This window comes from Schistocerca piceifrons, chromosome 4, assembly GCF_021461385.2.
Source record: "Schistocerca piceifrons isolate TAMUIC-IGC-003096 chromosome 4, iqSchPice1.1, whole genome shotgun sequence".
Taxonomy (NCBI): domain Eukaryota; kingdom Metazoa; phylum Arthropoda; class Insecta; order Orthoptera; family Acrididae; genus Schistocerca; species Schistocerca piceifrons.
In genome coordinates, this window is record NC_060141.1 from 538,781,810 (window position 1) to 538,798,588 (window position 16,779).

Genomic DNA, 16,779 nt, shown 5'->3' on the forward strand with positions numbered 1-16,779 from the left:
GATTGGAATTATTATATTCTTCTTGAAGTCTGAGGGTATTTCGCCTGTCTCATACATTTTGCTCACCAGATGGTAGAGTTTTGTCAGGACTGGCTCTCCCAAGCCTGTCATTAGTTCTAATGGAATGTTGTCTACTCCCGGGGCCTTGTTTCGACTTAGGTCTTTCAGTGCTCTGTCAAACTCTTCACGCAATATCATATCTCCCATTTCATCTTCATCTACATCCTCTCCCATTTCCATGGTTCAAATGGCTCTGAGCACTATGGGACTCAACTGCTGAGGTCATTAGTCCCCTAGAACTTAGAACTAGTTAAACCTAACTAACCTAAGGACATCACAAACATCCATGCCCGAGGCAGGATTCGAACCTGCGACCGTAGCGGTCTTGCGGTTCCAGACTGCAGCGCCTTTAACCGCACGGCCACTTCGGCCGGCCCCATTTCCATAATATTGTCCTCAAGAACATTGCCCTTGTATAGTCCCTCTATATACTTCTTCCACCTTTCTGCTTTCCCTTCTTTGCTTAGAACCGGGTTTCCATCTGAGCCCTTGATATTCATAGAAGAGGTTCTCTTTTCTCCAAAGGTCTCTTTAATTTTCCTGTAGGCTGTATCTATCTTACCCCTAGTGAGGAAGCCTCTACATCCTTACATTTGTCCTCTACCCATGCCTGCTTAGCCATTTTCCACTTCCTGTCGATCTCATTTTTGAGACGTTTGTATTCCTTTTTGCCTGCTTTATTTACTGCATTTTTATATTTTCTCCTTTCATCAATTAAATTCAGTATTTCTTCTGTCACCCAAGGATTTCTACTAGCCCTCGTCTTTTTACCAACTTGATCCTCTGCTGCCTTCACCACTTCATCCCTCAAAGCTATCCATTATTCTTCTACTGTATTTCTTTCCTCCATTTGTGACAATCGTTCCCTTACGCTCTCCCTGAAATTCTGTACAACCTCTGGTTTAATCAGTTTGTTTAGATCCCATCTCCTTAAATTTCCACCTTTTTGCAGTTTCTTCAGTTTTAATGTACAGCTCGTGGTGTCACCGCCAGACACCACACTTGCTAGGTGGTAGCTTTTAAATCGGCCGCGGTCCGGTAGTATACGTCGGACCCGCGTGTCACCACTGTCAGTGATAGCAGACCGAGCGCCACCACACGGCAGGTCTAGAGAGACGTACTAGCACTCGCCCCAGTTGTACAGCCGACTTTGCTAGCGACGCCACACTGACAAATACGCTCTCATTTGCCGAGACGATAGTAAGCATAGCCTTCAGCTAAGTCAATTGCTACGACCTAGCAAGGCGCCATCACCAAGTTATATTGAGATGATAATACTGTATCAACAAGAGCGATGTACATCAATTATGGATTAAAGTTAAGTATTCCAGCAGCTACGTACTTTTCTTTATAGCATTCATTACGTATCCTGTTTCAGACCTCACGCCAGCCTGCGTGAGTTTAAACTCGTGCTATTCGGCTACAAGTCATAGTGGATTGGCTGTCGGGTCAGTCCACTACACAGCTCATAACCAATAGATTGTGGTCAGAGTCCACATCTGCCCCTGGAAATGTCTTACAATTTAAAACCTGGTTCCTAAATCTCTGTCTTACCATTATATAATCTATCTGATATCTTCTAGTATCTCCAGGGTTCTTCCAAGTATGCAACCTTCTTTCGTGATTCTTGAACCAAGTGTTAGCTATGATTAAGTTATGCTCTGCGCAAAATTCTACCAGACGGCTTCCTCTTTCATTTCTTAGCCCCAATCCATATTCACCTACTATGTTTCCTTCTCTCCCTTTTCCTACTCTCGAATTCCAATCACCCATGACTATTAAATTTTCGTCTCCCTTCACTACCTGAATAATTTCTTTTATCTCATCATACATTTCATCAATTTCTTCGTCATCTGCAGAGCTAGTTGGAATGTAAACTCGTACTACTGTTGTAGGTGTGGGCTTCGTGTCTATCTTGGCCACAATAATGCGTTCACTATGTTGTTTGTAGTAGCTTACCCGAACTCCTATTTTTTTATTCATTATTAAACCTACTCCTGCATTACCCCTATTTGATTTTGTATTTATAACCCTGTATTCACCGGACCAAAAGTCTTGTTCCTCCTGCCACCGAACTTCGCTAATTCCCACTATATCTAACTTTAACCTATCCATTTCCCTTTTTAAAATTTCTAACCTACCTGCCCGATTAAGGGATCTATCATTCCACGCTCCGATCCGTAGAACGCCAGTTTTCTTTCTCCTGATAACGACATCCTCTTGTAGTCCCCGCCCGGAGATCCGAATGGGGGACTATTTTACCTCCGGAATATTTTACCCAAGAGGACGACATCATCATTTAATCATACAGTAAAGCTGCATGCCCTCGGGAAAAATTACGGCCGTAGTTTCCCCTTGCTTTCAGCCGTTCGCAGTACCAGCACAGCAAGGCCGTTTTGGTTAATGTTACAAGGCCAGATCAGTCAATCATCCAGACTGTTGCCCCTGCAACTTCTGAAAAGGCTGCTGCCCCTCTTCAGGAACCATACGTTTGTCTGGCCTCTCAACAGATACCCCTCCGTTGTGGTTACACCTACGGTGCGACTATCTGTGTCACTGAGGCACGCAAGCCTCCCCACCAACGGCAAGGTCTATGGTTCATGGGGTTCAGTATTCGATAGAATTGGGGAGAATAGGAGTTTGTGGCACAACTTTACAAGAATAAGGGACCGGTTGGTAGGACATGTTCTGAGGCATCAAGGGATCACCAATTTAGTATTGGAGGGCAACGTGGAGGGTAAAAATCGTAAAGGGAGACCAAGAGATGAATACACTAAGCAGATTCAGAAGGATGTTGGTTGCAGTAAGTACTGGGAGATGAAGAAGCTTGCACAGGATAGAGTAGCATGGAGAGCTGCATCAAACCAGTCTCAGGACTGAAGACCACAACAACAACAACGACAGGTATCACACATACATAAGAGAAGAAATCCACTACTCTACAGTTACACTGTTGGTGACAAACTGCTGGAAACAGTAACTGTCGTAAAAATCTAGGAGTAACTGTCTGGAGCGACCTTAAGTATAAAGGCTACATACAACAAATAGCAGAAAAATCAGACACGAAACAGATTCATGGAAAGGCTGATAAGGTAACTCACCCACGAAAGAAGCATCTTACAAAACTTGTGCTCGAGCAATTCTGGAGTACTGCTCATCACTCATCGGGGTGGAACGCTTATCAAGTAGGTCTGATAGAAAATAAGGAATATAAGATATTGATCGTTCCGTAGCAAAGTGTGCTCCCTGCCGCCGTTGGATAAGCAGCTGCAGCAGCAAGTCGTATACTCCTAGCTCACTCATTTGTTACATAGTTTAATTCTTAATTTCTTTGCGTGTTTTTGGTACTTGCATTGTTTAATTCATAAATTTCGGGCGTATTATAGTATTTGAGAGTTGTAGCTTCGCACCTGAATAGTGTAAATTCGCGTAGTCGTTTGTCTACTGTTTTGTTTTGAACGGCCAGTGTCGGTTGGTCGCAGTCAGTGTGCTCCCTGCCGCCGTTGGATAAGCAGCTGAGCAGCAAGTCGTATACTCCTAGCTCACTCATTTGTTACATAGTTTAATTCTTAATTTCTTTGCGTGTTTTTGGTACTTGCATTGTTTAATTCATAAATTTCGGGCGTATTATAGTATTTGAGAGTGTAGCATCGTGTTTTAGTACCTGAATAGTGTTATTTCGCTTAGTCTCCTTCCGCCGCCGAGCAGTGTCAGCAGTGCGCGAGTAGCAGCATTACTGCATTTACTAGGCAATCTTGTATTTTAATAACCGTTTAAATTTTGTCGATTTGTTTGCGCTCTCTGTAGATTAGTTCAGACGTTCTTTGCAAAACAGTTTTTAGCATGGATAGGGACTGCAACTGCTGTGTTCGGATGCAGGCTGAGTTGGCATCCCTTCGCTCCCAGCTTCAGGCAGTGTTGGCTTCGGTCACACAGCTTGAGGCTGTTGCCAATGGGCATCACTGTGGGGGTCCGGATGGGGGTTTGTCGGGGACGGCCAGCTCGTCCCACGCATCCCCTGATCGGACTACGGCTGTGGTTGCCCGGGATACTGCCCGCATTGAGGCTGATCCCTCACCTGTGGTAGAGTGGGAGGTCGTTTCAAGGTGTGGCAGGGGACGAAAGACTTCCGGAGGGCTGAACGGAAAGCCTCTCCAGTTTGTCTGACGAACCGGTTTCAGGCTCTGTCTCAGGCTGATACTGATCTTCTGCCTGACATGGCTGCTTGTCCTGTTCCAGAGGTTGCCCCTCAGTCTGCAAGATCCGGGCAGTCGCAGAGGGTGGGCTTACTAGTAGTTGGGAGCTCCAACGTCAGGCGCGTAATGGGGCCCCTTAGGGAAATGGCAGCAAGAGAGGGGAAGAAAACCAATGTGCACTCCGTGTGCATACCGGGGGGAGTCATTCCAGATGTGGAAAGGGTCCTTCCGGATGCCATGAAGGGTACAGGGTGCACCCATCTGCAGGTGGTCGCTCATGTCGGCACCAATGATGTGTGTCGCTATGGATCGGAGGAAATCCTCTCTGGCTTCCGGCGGCTATCTGATTTGGTGAAGACTGCCAGTCTCGCTAGCGGGATGAAAGCAGAGCTCACCATCTGCAGCATCGTCGACAGGACTGACTGCGGACCTTTGGTACAGAGCCGAGTGGAGGATCTGAATCAGAGGCTGAGACGGTTCTGCGACCGTGTGGGCTGCAGATTCCTCGACTTGCGCCATAGGGTGGTGGGGTTTCGGGTTCCGCTGGATAGGTCAGGAGTCCACTACACGCAACAAGCGGCTACACGGGTAGCAGGGGTTGTGTGGCGTGGGCTGGGCGGTTTTTTAGGTTAGATGGCCTTGGGCAAGTACAGAAAGGGCAATAGCCTCAACGGGTGCGGGGCAAAGTCAGGACATGCGGGGACCAAGCAGCAATCGGTATTGTAATTGTCAACTGTCGAAGCTGCGTTGGTAAAGTACCGGAACTTCAAGCGCTGATAGAAAGCACCGAAGCTGAAATCGTTATAGGTACAGAAAGCTGGCTTAAGCCAGAGATAAATTCTGCCGAAATTTTTACAAAGGTACAGACGGTGTTTAGAAAGGATAGATAGCATGCAACCGGTGGTGGAGTGTTCGTCGCTGTTAGTAGTAGTTTATCCTGTAGTGAAGTAGAAGTGGATAGTGCCTGTGAATTATTATGGGTGGAGGTTACACTAAACAACCGAACTAGGTTAATAATTGGCTCCTTTTACCGACCTCCCGACTCAGCAGCATTAGTGGCAGAACAACTGAGAGAAAATTTGGAATACATTTCACATAAATTTTCTCAGCATGTTATAGTCTTAGGTGGAGATTTCAATTTACCAGATATAGACTGGGACACTCAGATGTTTAGGACGGGTGGTAGGGACAGAGCATCGAGTGACATTATACTGAGTGCACTATCCGAAAATTACCTCGAGCAATTAAACAGAGAACCGACTCGTGGAGATACCATATTGGACCTACTGATAACAAACAGGCCCGAACTTTTCGACTCTGTATGTACAGAACAGGGAATCGGTGATCCTAAGGCCGTTGCAGCATCCCTGAATATGGAAGTTAATAGGAATATAAAAAAAGGGAGGAAGGTTTATCTGTTTAGCAAGAGTAATAGAAGGCAGATTTCAGACTACCTAACAGATCAAAGCGAAAATTTCTGTTCCGACACTGACAATGTTGAGTGTTTATGGAAAAAGTTCAAGGCAATCGTAAAATGCGTTTTAGACAGGTACGTGCCGAGTAAAACTGTGAGGGACGGGAAAAACCCACCGTGGTACAACAACAAAGTTAAGAAACTACTGCGAAAGCAAAGAGAGCTCCACTCCAAGTTTAAACGCAGCCAAAACCTCTCAAACAAACAGAAGCTAAACGATGTCAAAGTTAGCGTAAGGAGGGCTATGCGTGAAGCGTTCATTGAGTTCGAAAGTAAAATTCTATGTACCGACTTGACAGAAAATCCTAGGAAGTTCTGGTCTTACGTTAAATCAATAAGTGGCTCGAAACAGCATATCCAGACACTACGGGATGATGATGGCATTGAAACAGAGGATGACACGCGTAAAGCTGAAATACTAAACACCTTTTTCCAAAGCTGTTTCACAGAGGAAGACCGCACTGCAGTTCCTTCTCTAAATCCTCGCACAAACGAAAAAATGGCTGACATCGAAATAAGTGTCCAAGGAATAGAAAAGCAACTGGAATCACTCAGTAGAGGAAAGTCCACTGAACCTGACGTGATACCAATTCGATTCTACACAGAGTACGCGAAAGAACTTGCCCCCCTTCTAACAGCCGTGTACCGCAAGTCTCTAGAGGAACGGAGGGTTCCAAATGATTGGAAAAGAACACAGATAGTCCCAGTCTTCAAGAAGGGTCGTCGAGCAGATGCGCAAAACTATAGACCTATATCTCTTACGTCGATCTCTTGTAGAATTTTAGAACATGTTTTTTGCTCGAGTATCATGTCATTTCTGGAAACCCAGAATCTACTATGTAGGAATCAACATGGATTCCGGAAACAGCGATCGTGTGAGACCCAACTCGCCTTATTTGTTCATGAGACCCAGAAAATATTAGATACAGGCTCCCAGGTAGATGCTATTTTTCTTGACTTCCGGAAGGCGTTCGATACAGTTCCGCACTGTCGCCTGATAAACAAAGTAAGAGCCTACGGAATATCAGACCAGCTGTGTGGCTGGATTGAAGAGTTTTTAGCAAACAGAACACAGCATGTTGTTATCAATGGAGAGACATCTACAGACGTTAAAGTAACCTCTGGCGTGCCACAGGGGAGTGTTATGGGACCATTGCTTTTCACAATATATATAAATGACCTAGTAGATAGTGTCGGAAGTTCCATGCGGCTTTTCGCGGATGATGCTGTAGTATACAGAGAAGTTGCTGCATTAGAAAATTGTAGCGAAATACAGGAAGATCTGCAGCGGATAGGCACTTGGTGCAGGGAGTGGCAACTGACCCTTAACATAGACAAATGTAATGTATTGCAAATACATAGAAAGAAGGATCCTTTATTGTATGATTATATGATAGCGGAACAAACACTGGTAGCAGTTACTTCTGTAAAATATCTGGGAGTATGCGTACGGAACGATTTGAAGTGGAATGATCATATAAAATTAATTGTTGGTAAGGCGGGTACCAGGTTGAGATTCATTGGGAGAGTGCTTAGAATATGTAGTCCATCAACAAAGGAGGTGGCTTACAAAACACTCGTTCGACCTATACTTGAGTATTGCTCATCAGTGTGGGATCCGTACCAGGTCGGGTTGACGGAGGAGATAGAGAAGATCCAAAGAAGAGCGGCGCGTTTCGTCACCGGGATATTTGGTAACCGTGATAGCGTTACGGAGATGTTTAATAAACCCAAGTGGCAGACTCTGCAAGAGAGGCGCTCTGCATCGCGGTGTAGCTTGCTCGCCAGGTTTCGAGAGGGTGCGTTTCTGGATGAGGTATCGAATATATTGCTTCCCCCTACTTATACTTCCCGAGGAGATCACAAATGTAAAATTAGAGAGATTAGAGCGCGCACGGAGGCTTTCAGACAGTCGTTCTTCCCGCGAACCATACGCGACTGGAACAGGAAAGGGAGGTAATGACAGTGGCACGTAAAGTGCCCTCCGCCACACACCGTTGGGTGGCTTGCGGAGTATCAATGTAGATGTAGATGTAGAAATGGCAGTTGAAGCAAGGAAAAAGGATTGGAGAAGCATGGGGACATATATCGCCCACGTCCTTTCAGAGGAATCATATTGGCAAGAAGCATACCTACATTCACCTTAAGCTATTAAAGGAAACCACGAAGAACCTAAATGTTGTTGGGGTGATGAGGAGGAATGAACTATCGCCGTCCCGAGCAGGATGCTAGTGTCTTACCACTGGCCCACCTCGCACGTTGCAATGGAAATAGAATAGGCTGGAGCGGATGGAACTGTTCGATCTCCAGGTTTTCGGCAGAGCAGCACGTGACCTGGAGACCGTTCGAAACGGAGGTACACACTTTTCATAGGCCGACGTACACGGCCTTTGAATAGATGATGGCCTGAAAACGCGTCTCCAGCTCTGCAGTATCATGTTGTTGAAGTCGCATTATTCACTGAACCACCTTACAAATGTCCAGGAAACTTCTGAATGCAGAACACCATTTATTACTGTTCGAGTAATACAGAATGCGACACCACATCATCTGTATGGGGAGAAATTACAATGAAAGTCCCACAGGGCTCAATCATTGGCCCATGGTTGATCTTTCTCTATGTTCATGATATACTACATGAAGATGATTACCTGACATTATCAGCTGTGTTGAAGGCGATTTCAGAATCTAATCAGGGTAATTATTCTCATTACAGAAGTTTATTCGCCTGGAGCTCATAAAAATACATGATGATTACTAGTTGCAGCGAAATTGGATCGCTGTCTTCAGATCATTTGTATAGACAACAATTTTTTTATAGGGCCAGTCGAGGAAATGGATTGGCCCTATAAAATTTTTTTCTATACAAATGATCTGAAGATGGCGATTTAATTTCTCTGAAACTAGTAATCATTCTGTATTTTTACGAGATTCTTTTTTCTTTCTTTCTTTCTTGGTGCCTTTGTCCCGCTTCACGCGGGGTCGGCCGTGTTACTATTGATTTGGAAGTGTTAGATGCAGAGGGTGGCCGGATGCCCTTCCTGCCTCCACCCCAACCCTCCCCCCCCCCCCCCCCCCCTGGGATGGAATTAGTGCACTCCAGCTGTCTGCGTCTATTGTAAGCCTTGGAATAGTGCGAACGTTTTCAAATGTCTGCGAGTCATGTAACTGAGGCGGAACGTGGTGACCAGCCCGGTATTCACCTAGCGGGATGTGGAAAACCGCCGAAAAACCAGTTCCTGGCTGGCCAGCATACTGGCCCTTGTCGGTAATCCGGCGGGCGGATTCGATCCGGGGCTGGCTTGCCTACCCGACTCCACGAAGCAGCGCAGATACCAGACTTAACTCACTTACCAGCTCGCAGCCTGTGTATGCGGCACAACTTCTGGTGACCCTAGTTACGACGCACTGGCATTGTGTGCAGTGAGTAACACGACAGTTCAAGGATGTCTGCAACTGTATTGCTCTGATCACAAAGAGAGATTGGCCGGCTTGATGGGGGTCAATGTGTCACGACCCTTGCAACTGTAATGGGGGTCGTGGAAAGTGATCTCACTGCTCAAGGGAGACGATGTTAATAGGAGCGAAGGCGAAGTGTGCGTATTGGATGACGCAAAAGACGCACAGTAGCAGAGATTACTGCAACACCATTCACCCAAGGCGAAAGAGATGCTGAATGAAATACGTTTGGTAGCCAAGAGAGCGATGCGTGAAGCCTTCCATGACTACCGTTGCGGAATATTGTCAAATGACCTTTCTAGTGGCACCAATGTCAGTGTCCAGTCACCCATGGACGAGACTGGAAATGAAGTTGAGAGTAGCAAAACAAAAGTGGAACTACTTAAACCTGTTTTCAAATGTTCCTTTACAAAGGAATGTCTAGGAGGATTGCCTCAATCTAATTCTCGTACCACTGAAAAGACCAGTGACATAGATATTAGTGTCAGTGGCACTGAGAAACAGCTGAAATCATTACAATTTGACAAAACCTTAGGGTCTGATGAAATCCCTATCAGATTCTATACTCGATTAACAGCCGAGATAGCTCTTCTTTTAACTATAACATATCGTAGATCCCTCGAACAGAAAACTGTGCGTAATAGTCGGAAGAAAGCACAGGTCACTCCTGTCTGGAAGAAGGGTAGCACCAGTCACCCGCAAAAGTACCGTCCAATATCACTGACATCCATTTGCAGTAGAATCTTAGAACATGTTCTGAGCTCTAACATAATGAGGCATCTCGAACAGGAGGACCTCCTCCATGCCAACCAGCGTGGATTTCGAAAACATAGATCATGTGAAACCCAACTCACACTTTTCTGACATGGCATACTAAAAGCCATTGATCAAGGCAGTCAGGCAGATGCAGTATTTCTCGTTTCCGCAAAGCATTTGACTCAATACCACGCCTACGCTTATTATCGTAAGTACGATCATATGGGGTATCAAAAAACTGGTTCAAATGGCTCTGAACACTATGGGACTTAGCATCTGAGGTCATCAGTCCCCTAGACTTGGAACTACTTAAACCTAACTAACATAAGGACAGCACAAACATCCATGCCCGAGGCAGGATTCGAATCTGCGACCGTAGCAGCAGCGCGGTTCCGGACTAAAGCGCCTAGAACCGCTCGATCACAACGGCCGGCTATGGGGTAGTAGCCGAAATATGTGACTGGATTGAGGATTCGTGGTAGGGAGGACGCAGCATGTTATCTTGGATGGAGAGTCATCGAGAGATGTAGAAGTAACTTCGGGTGTACACCAGTGATGCGTATTGGGTCCCTTACTGTTCATGATGTATATTAATGATCTTGCGGACAATATTAATGGTAATCTCAGACTTTCCGCAGGTGTTTTACTTATCTGCAACAAAGTACAGTCTGAACGAAGCTGTACAAATATTCAGTTAGTCCTTGATAAGATTTCAAAGTGACGAAATGACTGGCAGCTTGCTGTAAATGTTCAAAAATGCAAATCTGTGCACTTCACAAAACGAAAAAACATAGTATCCTATGACGAGAGTTTTAGTGAGTCACAGTTGGAATCTGTAAACTCATACAAATACTTGGATGTAGCACTTAATATGGACATGAAATGGAACGATCAAGTCGTCTCAGTCGTGTGTAAACCAGCTAGCAGACTTCTATTTATTGGTAGAATACAAGGGAAATGCAATCAGTGTACCAAGGAAATTGCTTAAAAGTCACTCGTGTGACCCGTCCTAGACTACTGCACCCGTATCTAATAGGACTGGCAAAGGATGTTGAACATACATAGAGAAGGGCAGCATGAATGGTCGCAGGTTTGTTTGAGCTACGGGACAGTTTATCAAAGATGCTGAAGAAATTCAAATGGCAAACTCTTGAAGACAGGTGTGAACTACCCTGTGAAAGTCTGTTAGCAAATTTTCAAGAACGAGCTTTAAATGATGACTCTAGTAACGTACTGCAAACTTCCACACATCGCTTCCATAAGGATAGTTAGGACAAGATTAAATTAACTACAGTACGCACAGAGACATTTCAACAGTAATTTTTCCCGCGCTCCACACATGAATGGAACGGGAAGAAGCCAAATAACCGGTTCAGTGGGACGTACCTTCTATCGTGAACTTCACAGTGTTTCACAGGGTAGAGCCGTAGATGTAGATATAGATATAGAAAGACGTGGGCCAGCTACTCCACTGCGACTATGTGGGTTGCTGTACGACGTCCTCACATTAATGTAGTCAGTGTCCGAGAAATACTTAGCTGTAGTAGAAGCCGCCTCCGAAGATCAGTCGCTAATACACACCTGTGCGATGGTGTTCGAGTCTGAGGTAGAGTGTTCGATTCCTGGTGGTGGTAAAAGTGTGGAGGCAATGGGTTTCACTCTTTCCCTTCTCTCATCATCACACAACCCAAACATGACAGCACAAAAAACACACCTCAATTATAACAACAAATACAGTTAAGACACTACATTCACAGACTGCGGGGCCAAGTGCCATTCGATCTCTCAGCCAACCATGTCATATTCTACACCTACATCTGACGGTGTCTGGCAGAGGGTACTTATGGAAACACTATCTGCTCCCCTCCTCCCCTTCCCTGTTCCATTTGCGAATGGAGCGTGGGAAGAATGACTATCTCCAGTAAAGCTCTACTGTTTCGAATTTTCACGCTGAAGCCATTTCGTGAAACGAATGTGGGAGGAAGTAAATATTATCCTACTCTTCCCGGTACATACTTTCTCGGAATTTCAATAGTTAACTTGTCCGTGTCCGTGATGCGAAACACCTCTCCTGTAGCGTCTGCCACTGCAGTTTGAGCGGCCCCTCCCTCCGGAGCTTGATGATGATGATGATTGGTTTGTGGGGCGCTCAACTACGCGGTTGTCAGCGCCCGTACAAATTCCCAACCTTTACTCAGTCCAAACCCGTCACTTTCATGAATGATGATGAAATAATGAGGACAACACAAACACCCATTCATCTCGAGGCCCGGAGTTTCGAGTCCTCTCTCGTGCGTGGGTGTGTGTGTTGTTCTTAGCATAAGTTAGTTTAAGTAGTATGTAAGGCTAGGGACCGATGACCTCAGCAGTTTGGTCCCCTAGGAATTCACACACTGAAGCACCTCTGTAACGATCTCGCGCCGGTTAAACGATCCCGTGAAGAAACGCTTGGCTCTTCGTCGGATCTTCTGCATTATTCAAAGAAAATTTAAAAAAATCTGGTGTTTTGCGAAAAGGATAGTCGAAGAACTTTCTTTTTCTGAGGAGGGAGGAAGTCATTAGTTCACTGACTGGTCTAATGCGGCCCGCTACAACTTACTCTCTTTTGTCAACGTGTACATCTTACAAGGGAACCTCCCCATCGCCCCCCCCCCCCCCCCCCCAGATTTAGTTATAAGTTGGCACAGTGGATAGGCATTGAAAAACTGAACACAGATCAATCGAGAAAACAGGAAGAAGTTGTGTGGAACTATGAAAAAATAAGCAAAATATACAAACTGAGTAGTCCATGCGCAAGATAGGCAACGTCAAGGAGAATGTGAGCCCTAGTACCGTTGAAGCTACTTCTTAATGCCTCAATACATATTCTGTCATCTTCTCGCTTCACCTTGTCAGTGTTTCCCAGATATTTCTCTCCTCGGCAATTCTGCGGATAACCTCCTTATTTCTCAACTTAGCAGTCCACTTAATTATCAACATTTTTCTGTAGTATCACATCTTAAATGCTTCGATTTTGTTTCTTTGAGGTTTCCTCACAGTCTGTAATTTACTTTCACACAATACTGTGCTCCAGACGTACACACTCACAAATTTCTTCCTACAGTTAAGACCAATGTCTGATACTAAGAGACTTCTTTTGACTTGGAACGCCCTCGTTGCTTGTTCTAGCCTGTTTTTTATGTCCTCCTCAATACGTCCGTCGTGTGCTATTTTGTTTCCAAAGCAGCAGAGTTCCTTCAATTCATCTACGTGACTTTTTTATGGTAATTTTGCCACTAATTTTATTTCTGTTACTCCTCAATAATTTTGCCTTTCTTCGGTTCAAGCTCGACCCATTTTCTGTATTCAGTCATTCCATTCAGTAAATCGTATGCTTCTTCCTCGCTTTCGCTAGGATAGCAATGTCGTCAATGAATCTTAACACTGTAATTCTTTCAACCTGTATTTTAATGACATTTCCAAACCTGTCTTTTATTTCCGCCAGTGCTTCTTCAGTGTACACGTTGCACAGTAGGGAAGAGAGATTGCTTCCCTATTTTACACCTTTCTGAGTTAGAGCACTTCCTTCCTGGTTTCCCGTTCTTACTGTTCCTTGTTCTGCGAATTTCGGACATCGTCCTCATTTTACACTGTCGTACGCTTTTTCAAGGCCGACAAATCGGATGAGCGCGTCTTGATTTTTCTTGTCTTGCATCCCTCACCAAGCGCAACGTCATAACTGCCTCTATGGTACCTTTACCTTTCCTAAAGCCAAACTTGTAGCTACCTAAGAGATCCTCAGTTTTCTTTACCATTTTTAGAGACTTCTTACGCAAGAATGTCTCCACGGAAGAACAGAACTCGAAATACATTTGAAATCTAAGCTAAATCGTTTTACTTTAACTGAGTATGCGGGGTTTTCAAGCTTCTTGACGAATTAAAATTTTATGTCAAAATTGGACCTGAAACCAAGCCCATGAAATATTGGGGGCAGTGCTCGTACCAACTGAGTTTTTCTGGGGCAACTCGTGACACACCTCAACAGTTTTTCACTGATGTCACGTTATCGATTGCACTAAGTTGCAATCGAGCAAGTGAAGCCCTGGAACTAACGGTGGTCACCAACAGAGAGCGTGCCGTTGCGAGACTAGCCGTCCATCTGCGCACACAGGCAGAGGACAGCGTGTGGACTTTGCGAGTGGTGGCGAGGCGGCCAGTACATTCATTAAATTTATGAGCACCAACAGTCATGTGGTAGAGCACGGTGTAACTGTTCAGCAGTGCTATATTTATGTTGGGGTGTTGAGTGCCAAATAAAATGTTTAAAAATGTTTCTTTGACAACCGGTTATCTCCAACAAGCTCGCTTCTTAAATTCCGTGTCGCTTCCCAACTCATGGTAGCAGAGTGTGGTTCCAATCTATAGGTCTCTGCTTAATGGGGCCAACATGCTTCCATGAGTTGGGAAGGGACACAGATTTTGGGAACATACTGAATGATTACTGGTTGTCAAAGAAATACTTTTAAGCACTTCATTTGACACTCAGTAGGCTGACATAAATACAACATTACTGAACAATTACACTGTGCTCCAACACTGTTACTGTAGTGCATAGTGCTCATTAAGGATTTTTATTAAAAGGCTTATGCCCAATGACAATTTTCTTATGCACACACATTCTGTCTTTAGCCTTAATCTGTAGCATAAAAACTTAATTTGACTTTCCAATATCTACCTCCCTTTTTGACTGGTCAAGCGACTATTAATCAAATTGCGTGCATGCAGTGTATCGTCTCAGTTGTGTGACTAGATTCGTGATTTCCTATCAGAGAGGTCACAGTTCGTAGTGATAGACGGTAAATCATCGAGTAGAACAGAAGCGATATCTGGCGTTCCGCAAGGTAGTGTCATAGGCCCTCTGCTGTTCCTGATTTACATAAATCATCTAGGTGATAATCTGAGCAGCCCCCTTAGATTGTTTGCAGATGACACTGTAATTTACCGTCTAGTAAAATCTTCAGACGATCAATTCCAGTTACAAAATGATCTAGAGAGAATTTCTGTATGGTGCGAAAAGTGGCAATTAGCACTAAACAAAGAAAAGTGCGAGGTCATCCACATGGGTACTAAAATAAATCAGATAAATTTTGGGTATACGATAAATCGCACAAATCTAAGGGCTGTCAATTCGACTAAATACCTAGGAATTACAATTACGACCAATTTAAATTGGAAAGACCACATAGATAATATTGTGGGGAAGGCGAAACAAAGACTGCGCTTTGTTGGCAGAACACGTAGAAGACGCGACAAACCCACTAAAGAGACAGCCTACATTACACTTGTCCGTTCCCTGCTGGAATATTGCTGCGCGGTGTTGATCCTTACCATGTAGGATTGACGGAGGACATCGAAAAATTGCCAAGAAGGGCAGCCCGTTTCGTGTTATCGCGCAATAGGGGTGAGAGTGTCACTGATATGATACGCAAGTTGGGGTGACAATCACTGAAACAAAGGCGGTTTTCTTTGCGGCGAGATCTATTTACGAAATTTCAATCACCAACTTTCTCTTCCGAATGCGAAAATATTTTGTTGACACCACCTACGTGGAGAGAAATTATCATCATAAAAAAATAAGAGAAATCAGAGCTCGAACGGAAAGATTTAGGTGTTCCTATTTCCCACGCGCCATTCGAGAGTGGAATGGTAGAGAAGTAGTACGAAAATGGTTCGATGAACCATCTGCCAGGCACTTAGGTGTGAATTGCAGAGTAACCATGTAGATGTAGATGTCGATGTAGATGTAGAAGTTCCCGACAGTTCTAGAATAGTCTCTCTATGGTCTTAACATTAACAAGGTATATTAGTGAATAAGAACCAAAGTTATGAGCCTCTGACTACCAGTTTTAATTATTATTAGACCGAGTGCACTAATTAGTTGAGAGATGGGTTATATTTGTTTGGAGAACACAACCGTAATACAATTTAGTTACGTGTTCGAAAAGAAACACTTACCATGGGTGTGACATAAATCCATACCCTGCTTTTTAACAACAGCTTTTTAAGAATTCCAAAGGTAACGTACAGTTTGCTTACGTCACGTAGTCGATCACCAGTTCAAATGTCCATAATTCATGGTAGACGCATTCCAAAATCATGCACCGTAATCTGGACAGGTGGCGCTGCTATTACTCGACCACAATAAAGATGCAGCTGGGAGTGAAGGCGCTCCGGTCGGCTTACCGTAAGCTGTTGTAGTGAAATTTCACGAGGAGGCACTGAACCATTCCTTACTTCACTGATGCCCAAAATTAAAGCAACAAAAGGAAATTTTGCAAGGTTGCTTTTATTTTGCCACAAAACAGTATAAACAGGTGATAGTAAAGTAGAAACAATATAGCACGCAATATAGAATGAATAATGAACACAGAACACAAACAACTGCAATATGCATAACGGTGGACAATAATTTTCTTCGTTATTTCCAACTTAACAAGTTTGCGCACATATTGTGACAACTGGTTAATGTACCCAGTTTGGGGAGTGACCACCTCTGGCGGCAATACAGGCCTGACAATGATGTAGGATGTTGTGAATGATGTCATCAGTCTCTTGTTGAGGCTCTAATGCCCATAATTCCTGCAGAGCTGCTCGCAGTCTTGGAGAGTGATTAGTGGATGCTGAGATAATGCAAGCCGTCTCCCTATTGCATCAAAAATGGTTCAAATGGCTCTAAGCACTATGGGACTTAACTTCTGAGGTCATCAGTCCCCTAGAACTTAGAACTACTTAAACCTAACTAACCTAAGGACATCATAAACATCTATTCCCGAGGCAGGATTCGAACCTGCGACC